Source organism: Urocitellus parryii, chromosome X (assembly GCF_045843805.1).
Source record: "Urocitellus parryii isolate mUroPar1 chromosome X, mUroPar1.hap1, whole genome shotgun sequence".
Taxonomy (NCBI): Eukaryota; Metazoa; Chordata; class Mammalia; order Rodentia; family Sciuridae; genus Urocitellus; species Urocitellus parryii.
In genome coordinates this window covers 23,702,027-23,712,263 of record NC_135547.1, presented here as the reverse complement: position 1 = coordinate 23,712,263, position 10,237 = coordinate 23,702,027, and the positions used below count along the sequence as shown (strand labels likewise).

Here is a 10,237-nt window from a genome sequence, read left to right as displayed (position 1 = left end):
GGCCTAGCCCTCAGCCGTCCGCCGGACCTGTCCTAGTGGGTCCGGTCCGCGTTCCCTGCAGGCGCGTGTAGCTGCTCTCACTTGGCTGGTTGCTGGGCCTGACCCGCCCGCCCTTGGCTTGCAGGTTCGCCTAGCTTGCAGGCTTGGGGGAGGGGCCGGTTCCGCCCCTCAGCAGGCTTTGGGCCCGCTCTGCTGGTGTTCACAGTCCCGCCTACCTGCAGAAACTGGGGGAGGGGATGGGCCTAGCCCTCAGCCGTCCGCCGGACCTGTCCTAGTGGGTCCGGTCCGCGTTCCCTGCAGGCGCGTGTAGCTGCTAAAAATATGGAACGCTTCACGAATTTGCGTATCATCCTTGCGCAGGGGCCATGCTAATCTTCTCTGTATCGTTCCAATTTTAGTATATGTGCTGCCAAAGCGAGCACTCATGATTTCTTAATATTCTTGCTGAGCTGTCTATGTTCTTTTCAAGTTGAAAAACTTTGTCTTCATTGTCTGATGTTTGGTCTTCTAAGTTTTCTACTCTGCCCATAATACTCTCATTTGAGTTTTTAATTTGGTTTATTGTCTATTCCTAGCTTGAGCCTCTGTGTTCAGGGTGGTCGATATAGCTAGTGGGAAGGGATATGAGCTTCCACCTGTATCCTCCCTACTCTAGTCTCTGAGGTGGAAACCAGGTGCCTGTACAGTTGTTGTTTTGCGTTGATAGCTACAACCCCCCCAAAAAAAAAAAGCTTGTGGGAAATATTTTGAGTTATCGCAGCTTACGGTGTAGGAGTTGGAAACCGGGTACCTGGATCAGCCGCAGAACCATACTGGTAGCCACGCCCCCTTTGATGGGTTTTAAGGGTTGATGGGCTTCCTCTGGACTAGCGCGCGGGGCCCAGTCGAGTTTCTTCTTCCAGTCTGGCTTGGCGCCACGCTTCCTCCTCTGGTCTGCGTTGGTGCCGGGCTTAGTCCTCCCATCTTCTGCCTCCAGTCTGGTCTGGCTTGGCTGGAACTGCTTTTAAAACTAGACTATAATCTTCAGGTGATTATTAATGACATCACATTACCATATCATTATATTCCTCACATTTAATATAGTGCACATAATCAATTAAGCATATAATTTTTGAATGAATAATGATGAAGAGAAAGAAAAAAATGAATTAGAAATTAGGCTTAGATTAATGCCTTAATAATAATGATTGAGTTACCTGCACATTTCTTATGTAATTCCTCAGAATACCAACAAAAATGCATATATATGAGAAGAGAAAAGAATAATATGCCCACTTTTATCAGAATATATCTTAAAGCATATTTTACAGCTGAGATTAAAACTACTGTTATAGATATTTTTAAATCATATCAATTTATTTTCATAAGAATATTATTTCACAATGCCTCACCATAAGTAAAGTATATATATTTAAGATGGACATAATTACATTATTTAATTTATTTATTTTTTTTATGTGGTGCTGAGGTTCAAATGCAGTGCCTCACACATGCCTGGCAAGTGCTCCACTGAGTCCCAAACCCAGCTCATTGTTTACTTTTGGTTCCAAAATATTTAAGAATTACTGAGAAATATGAGTTACTGAGAAATATAAATTGCCAAAAGTAGATAATTCTTGAAACATATCAACAAACAATATTAGTCACATATAAAAATGATTATTGAGGCCAGGTGCAGTGGTGCATGCCTGTAATCCCAGTGGCTCAGGAGTCGGAGGCAGGAGGATCGGGAGTTCAAAGCCAGCCTCAGTTCTATTATCCTCAACCATGGTCCGTCCACCAAAAATTCAAATATGAGTAGGTCAACTCAAATCACTTAATGACGTTCAAAAGTTATTAGGAGACATAAATTGGATAAGGCCTTATCTAGGTATTCCAACAGGAGAATTGGGACCTTTATTTGATATCCTAAAAGGTCCATCAGATCGAAATTCACCCCGAATGTTGACGCCTGAAGCAAGAAAGGCATTAAAAATCATTGAAACATATATGGAAAATATGCATTTGGATAGAATTGATATAAGTTTGCCTTTATTATTTATTGTAGTATCAACAAAAAATATTCCTACAGGAGTATTTTGGCAAGAAGGTCCATTATTATGGATACATTTATCTTATTCTCCTAACACTATTCTTACTAGGTATCCTGAGGCTGTAGGACAATTAATACTCAAAGGAATAAAAACAGCAAAGGCAGTGTTTGGAATTTCTCCTAATAAAATTATTACTCCATATACTATGAATCAAATTGATGAATTAGCTAATGAGTTAAATACTTGGGCAATAATCATGTGCAAATCTAATGTTTCATTTGATAACCACTTACCATCTAATCCTTTATTGTCTTTTTGGTCATTGCATCCTGTAATTTTTCCAAAAATGACAAGAAAAACACCTATCATGAATGCTCCAAATATATTCACTGATGGGTCAAATAATGGTACAGCAGCAATAGTTACAAACTTTTACATTTTTAGTACCCAAAGAATCAGCTCAAAAGGTAGAGCTTAATGCAGTATTACAAACTTTTGTGATGTTTAAAGATTCTGTATTTAATTTATTTTCTGATAGTCAATATATAGTTAATGCTATAGTATCCCTTGAAGATTCTGGTAGGATTTCGCCTTCTTCTACTGTTTTCTCTTTGTTTTCCACTATACAAAGTTTAACCTGTGACAGAAAAGATCCATTCTTTATAGGACATATCAGGGCACATACAGGATTGCCTGGAGCCCTTAGTTTGGGCAATGATTTAGCAGATAAAACTACACATGACATACATATTTTCTCTATACTAGAAGAAGCTATAAATTTTCATAAAAGGTTCCATGTCAATGCTAATACTTTACAAAAGCGTTTTAAAATAACTAAGGAACAAGCTAGACAAATAATAAAACAATGTCAAAATTGTGTGACCTTTTTACCACAAGTTAATCTTGGAGTCAATCCTAGAGGACTGATACCTAACCATATTTGGCAGATGGACGTCACACACTTGTCAGAATTTGGAAAATTAAAATATTTGCATGTTACAGTTGATACTTCTTCTGGATTTTTGATGGGCTCCCTTCATGCCGGAGAAAAAACTAAAGATGTTATAGCTCATTGCTTACAAAATTTTGCCACTGTGGGCATTCCAAAACAGTTAAAAACAGATAATGCCCCTGGTTATACATCTACTTCTTTTAAACAATTTTGCTCATCATTTGGCATTACTCATATAACAGGAATCCCACACAATCCACAGGGACAAGGCATAGTTGAAAGAGCTCATCAAACTATTAAAATGTACTTATTAAAGCAAAAAGACGGAATTGGGAAGGGGTATATATTCCCCAAAGATAAACTTAAAATAACCCTTTTTACTCTAAACTTTTTAAATTTGGATTCATCAGGACTTAGTGCTGCAGAAAGGCATATGTGTCCAAAAATTGTACATAAGCCCAAGGTACTTTGGAAAGATATTCTAACAGGACAATGGAAAGGTCCTGACCCAGTAATTGTCTGGAGTCGGGGGTCTGTTTGTGTGTTTCCACAGGAAGAACAGCAGCCGATTTGGATTCCAGAGAGATTAACCAAGGTCCTGACCCAGTGATTGTCTGGAGTCGGGGGCCTGTTTATATGTTTCCACAGGAAGAACAGCATCCGATTTGGATTCCGGAGAGATTAACTAAAATCCTGACCCAGTGATTGTCTGGAGTCGGGGGTCTGTTTGTGTGTTTCCACAGGGAGAACAGCAGCCAATTTGGATTCCAGAGAGATTAACTAAAGCGAATTCTACAGACCAAAAAGAAGATGATTTGGCTCAAATCAATAATAGCTGATATCCAAAACTCCAATTTGGCTATCCTTACATCTGCGACAGAACCAGGATGCTTTTTTCAATATCTGTTTTATTATTGCCCTTTCCCATATCATGAAGTTCTATTTTGTTTTTTGAGCTCATACAGACCTAGGTTAATGTTTTGCTGATCAGTTCTATTTTTTTTTTTTTGACTATAGAGTTTTTAAACATTGCAATGGAGATTTCACCTGTAAAAAGTTATAAGGCCTTTACTATTATGTTATGTGTTGTATGTATTATATTATGTGTGCACACTTGTGTTTTGTGTTATATGTTTGAATGTACATATGTCCATATATCATATATGATGAGCGCTCATAAAAAAAAAATGGATCCAAAATTTTTTTTTTATTCACGTGATTTAAATGGTTTAATTTAAATTGGGTAAATAACTGTTAAGAATTATTTTAATATATAAACAAAAAAGGAGGTTAACACATCTGTTTGTTTACTTTCACCTATCCTTTTCATTATATTTAATAATTCTTTTCAAGATAATGTAAATTGTTAAGAAAATTGTTTTCTTTTAGTGCCTTCTACAATGTTTCACAATTATTAATACTAACCATTATTGCCAAAATTCCTATCTTCATCCCAGTGCCGGTGAAGATAATGTAAATTGTTAAGAAAATTGTTTTCTTTTAGTGCCTTCTGGAATGTTACACAATGTTTTCTTTAGCCATTATTGCCAAAATTTCTATCTTCATCCCAGTGCCAGTGAAGACAATGTAAATTGTTAAGAAAATTGTTTTCTTTTAGTACCTTCTAGAATGTTATATAATTTTTTCTTTAGCCATTATTGCCAGAATTCCTATCTTCATCCCTGTGCCGGTGAAGACAAGGATAAAACTAATCTACAGTTTCTGCAATAGCCATCACTGAACCGCTTACAGAACTTGCCTAAACTATGTGTCACTTGTATGCATTGTAAACTCACTTGTATGCATTGTGAACTATGTTGGTACAGCGACTTGTGGTAGTGTTGGAGTATTTTTGCTGATGATGTCATCAGTGGTACAATTTTTCCAACAAGAGCTATCGATTGGCTTGGTATATCTTCCTCCCTTCTTCTTATCATGATCGTTCAACTATTTGGGGGCCAACAGAGGTGAGGCAAAGAACCTCACCCCCCCCGCTGATACCTCTCCACAGGTGTGGCTGTATACTGGACCGGTAGTCAATGACGGGTAAGATCCAATTACAATGGTACCAACCTAAGACAGGAGGCTGACGCCCTGAGGTCAGCTCATCCGAAGACGGGTAAGGACCATATGTAGTATTGGACAACCTAAGGCAGGCATGGTCCCCTAGCCACATGCTTGTTGTTTAAACAGAGAGGGGGAGATGTTGAGAGCCACAGCCAAAGGGGCCCCAGCAAACTTCCAGCTGCCAGCAAACTTCCAGCTGCCGGCTGATGCTCACAGTGGCCCCAGCAACATCTAGCTGATTGGCTCCTCTGCGGTGATGTTCATTGGGCTGTTTCCCTGCCCTTCAGACTGCCAGCTGATGATTGGCTCACAGCGGCCCCAGCAACATCTAGCTGATTGGCTCCTCTGCGGTGATGTTCATTGGGCTGTTTCCCTGCCCTTCAGACTACGGAACTGCTCATTGGGGGACTTCTTTGGCTCCGCCCATGTGACCCAGCCAATCGGCCTCAAGAGCAGGAGGATGGTGGGAGGTGGAGTGGTTTGTGTGGGGAGAGGCTTGTGGAAGCCGGTGGTGGCAGTTGGGCTCTGAGGGTTTTTCCTGAGGAGCTGTTTTGCTTGGCGTTTGTAGTTCTAAAAATAAAGTTAGTTTCTTTTGACAAGTGGCTCCTGAATTGTGCCCAGCCAGACTGCGGCACAATATTTTTCTCCTTCTACAGTATGCTTTTGAAGAAAGTTGCTATGCACTTTTTGCTCTGAATGGTTGAAGAATCATGATCACCATCTTTTTTTAATAGGCTTATCCTAGATTATCTATGTAAAATTATAAGAGTTCTTACAAGTGGGATAAAATATAGGTCAGACTGATTAAGGTGAGAAGAAATCAACTAATTTCTTATGACTTTGAAAATGGAAGAAGGCAGACATGAGTCAAGGGCTATAGGAGGAAAAGGAAAGAAGACAGATTCTCCCCTAGAGCCCTCAGAAAGAAATGCAGTTCTGCTAAAACATTGATTTTTAGATCAGTGAGAACTGTGTCACACTTCTAATGTACCAAATGGTAAGATAATGGATTTGCAGTTTTTTAATCCACCACATTTGTAGTAATTTGTTTCAGCAGCAATAGAAAATTAATACAAACGAATGAAAAAAAATAACATCTGGACATGTCTTAGTTCAAAGTTAGAGTTGGATCATATACCAAGTTGATGTATGTCAGGATTCTAACAATTAGAGTGGGGCACAAGAAGTCATGATTCAGGCAAGAAGTTTCAGCAAGAGCATCATCAATTAGAAGAGAAATGTGATCTATGTAATGGACTTTCAAAATAGTTTTCAATATATGTTTTGTGGAGTGAAGAAACTAGGCTAATATTATGGTCATTTTCCATAGAGAAAAAAAGTAAATTCAGTTAGCAAGATTACAAATTAACCTCTCAAATCATAACCACTCTCGTAAAGAGATTTCCACTGAATGTTGAAGGTAGTTTAATGGAAATGTTATAAATGCACCAATACCTAGACACATAATATAATAAGATTTATAATATATGAATTGTAATAAAATAAATAAAATTTATTAACTTCAAATTATATATGATTTTAAATCATAGTCTTCATATGAGATTTTCAGAAAAATAAAGAATATTTTACAGGGGAGATACGAAGGGCAGATAGGAATAAAAGCAGAATGTATTGCTTTAGAAACCATACTTATCACTTCATATTGTTAATCCTCACTGATAGGAAATCATCCATCATTTAAATATATTATTCAGTTGATATCAACATAAGCATGATTATTCACTAATAAGTATTAATCTCACATTTCCTAAATATTAAATGATTTCCAGGGTAAATTATGACAACATGTGCCTCCAAAAAGAGAAAATTATTTTTCTAGGAATCATCAAGGGCTGAGAGCTACTGCCAATGAAAATAAATCCACAGTAGCCTGGAAATAATGATTCTAATTATTGAATTTACACTTACTGTTTCTGTTCCCACTTTAGCCTTTTAACAAAATTGTGTTTGTCCCTCATTTATTGTCAGCATGAAAACCTGTTTCCATCTCAATGAATAGGATTGTAATTGTTAAAATGTAAGCTATTGTTTTAATAAACAGCAGTGTCTAGATCGATGTAAAATAAAATACCCCAACAATTAACCATTGTACCATAGAACAATACCCTGATAAGGAGTAGAAAAAGGATACTATGGTATTATTAAAATATTTTTCTTTATCAGAAAACAGGGAATGCTTTTGCCTAACTATCTCAGTATGTGCAATTGTGAAGTTATGGTAAGAAGCCAGTAGTGAGAACACATTGGGAAGGATTCTATATATTTTAACTATGCATTTCAAACTACTTTGAGTATTTTTGCAACATAAAAGTACACACTTTATAAAAGCACCATCAGGTCATGATGATCATCAAAATGAATCCTCCATCACGTGACTGAATTTTCTCCCAAAAGTAATAACAGGTTTTCTAGCACTTACTTTAATATCATCACCATTATTAAATATGTATCTATCCAATGTAGGCCATTCCTTTCTCAGGTAGCTATAATTTTAAGTACATATACTTTCTTTATTAGACATTAGCTGTGGCCCTGGCCTTTTATCTATGTTGAGATTCTTGGGATTTTTCTAATATGTGCATTTAGATAAATTTGCTTCCTACTAACCACTTCTTATTTTCAAATAAAATATAATCAAATTTTCAACCATAACATATATAAATAAATATATTGACACAACCATGGAATTTTATAAGACATCTAATAATTTTCATTTTAATAGACTCAATTAACATTCTTTTATCTCAAAAATATATTTGGCCTCACATGCTAAGACTTTTTGTTTGACTATCATACACAAATCACAACAAAATGCCCTGAATACTCTTTTTGAGAGCTTCCATATATTAATAGGAGATATATTTTTGGAATGATATTGATGAATCTAAATTGATAGAGAACCAGAAATCATCACTGACTGTGGGGTGAGGCTCTTCAACAAGTTAGGGATTAACTTAATATCATTATTATCTGGACCATATCTCCCAATCATTTCCAGAAGGATATCAGGAAACATTCTGACAAAATGCAGACATACTATATCTACTATTATTTTTCGTTAATGTGTTCATAGAGAAACATAATCAAAAACTAAATATAACTATTAATTAGTGTTCATGGTTTCACTTGAGAATAGTTCAATAATTCATTTCATGATTTATTTTGTAACTTTATTGAAATCAGTAGGTATGTCACCACATGTTCCTTCCTTTTCATGAAAATCAGGACAGTTATTGTGATGTGTGTTTTGTCAAGTATTATTCCTGTGAATATAAGTAAAATGTTTCTTTTAATTATGGCTAATCTGGCCATGCTTTGATAGCAATAATTATATTCTGAGTTTTAGCTTTTAACCCATGCCATAGCTGAGCCTAGTGGCTGACTGATAGCTACATTGGCAACTGTGTACTGACACATAAATAAGTAATTGGTGTTTGTGACTTTACTCTCCATGGTTGACATCTGGAAGCTGAGATAATACACTTTCTGTGATAAACAAAGAGTGCCTTCAGAATGCCATTTGAGACACATATCCCTGTGACTCCACTCTTTATGAGTAATCACTGAATTGTCATTGGCCAACAGAGGCTCTACCTGAGTGAACAGTCTTTTGCTTCATTGCTGACAACTTGACTTCATTCTCTACTCATTTGTGTCTCACTTTAGAGGAACTAATTATCTGGACCATTTAAATATTTTTCCTGTGGACATATGGTATTTGGTTTGTTATTAGCTCTGTGCTTAAGTGATTTTATTTTATTTAACTTTCATATATATTCATGCATTTATTTGGTTTTGCTTATTCTTCCTTTCTGTTCATTGAAAAAATATTAACTGGGATACTAATTTTGTTTCACTTGACTTAACAATAAATACAAAACCTGCTCCTCTTAAAGGAATTATAATACTTGAGATTAAATTTGTAACCAAACATCAGGGAACTGGACTACACTTCTTCATCCAAGGCAACAACAATGTTTTTCACACTTAGCTTTCTTTTTAACAATTTTTAATTTTTTTAATAATTAGTGATACATGATAGCAGAATGCATTTTGTTTCATTATATACAAATAGAGCATCACTTTTTATTTACCTTGCTGTACATGATATAGAGTCACACCATTTGTGCAATCATACATGTAACTAGGGTAATGATGTACTTCTCATTCCACCATCTTCCCTACACCCTTGCCCTCTCCTCTAACCACCCTCTTTTGCCCAATACAAAGTTCCTCCATTCTTCCCATTCCTCCTAATGCCCATTATGGATTAGCATCTACTTAACAGAGAGAACATTCGGCCTTTCAGTTTTTGGGGATTGGCTTACTTTGTTTAGCATGTTGTTCCCCAACTCCATCCATTTACCTGCAAATGCCATAATTTTATTCTCTTTTATTACTGAGTAATATTCCATTGTGTATATATACTACAGTTTCTTTATCCATTCATGTATTGAAGGGCGTCTAGTTTGGTTCCACAGTTTAGCTATTGTGAATTGAGCTGCTATAAATACGGATGTGGTTGTGTCACTGTAGTATACTGATTTTAAGACCTTTGGGTATAGATTGAGGAGTGGGATAGCTGGGTCAAAAGGTGGTTCCATTCCAAGTTTTCTAAGGAATCTCCATACTGCTTTCTAGAGTGGTTGTATCAATTTGCAGTCCCACCAGCAATGTATGAGTGTCCCTTTTTCCTTACATCCTTGCCAACACTTACTGTTGCTTATATTCTTGATAATTGGCATTATGAATGGCATGAGATGAAATCTTAGATTATTTTTTATTTTGAATTTCTCTAATTACTAATTACTAGAGATGCTGAACATTTTTTCATATATTTGTTGACTCATTGCATATCATCTTCTGAGAAGTGTCTGTTCAGTTCCTTAGTCCATTTATAGATTGGGTTGCTTTCTTTGGTGTTAATGTTTTTGAGTTATTTAGGTTTCTTGTTCCATTCAAATGCATCACAATGATAAAATGTTTTGGAAAATGTGGTATGCAATTATTAAAGGCGCTCAGAATACTTTTAATTAATTAATTTGAGTCAGGAACCTTGAATGCATCACAGGTTTTCTCTTTTACTTTCTTTAAAACTTTTGGATGCAATTTCCTATTACCAATGTTAATTTTATTTTTTCAGTCTGAAAAAAATCATTAATAT

The 10,237-nt window shown here is 36.2% G+C and overlaps 1 non-coding gene across 1 annotated transcript; it reads right to left on the bottom strand.

Annotated features, from left to right (window-relative positions):
• Positions 1 to 315: 315 nt before the first annotated feature.
• LOC113199030 (U6 spliceosomal RNA) lies at positions 316 to 422 on the bottom strand. The gene has a single exon (XR_003302915.1). It is a non-coding gene; the product is annotated as a U6 spliceosomal RNA (small nuclear RNA).
• Between the last annotated feature and the right edge of the window lie 9,815 nt (positions 423 to 10,237).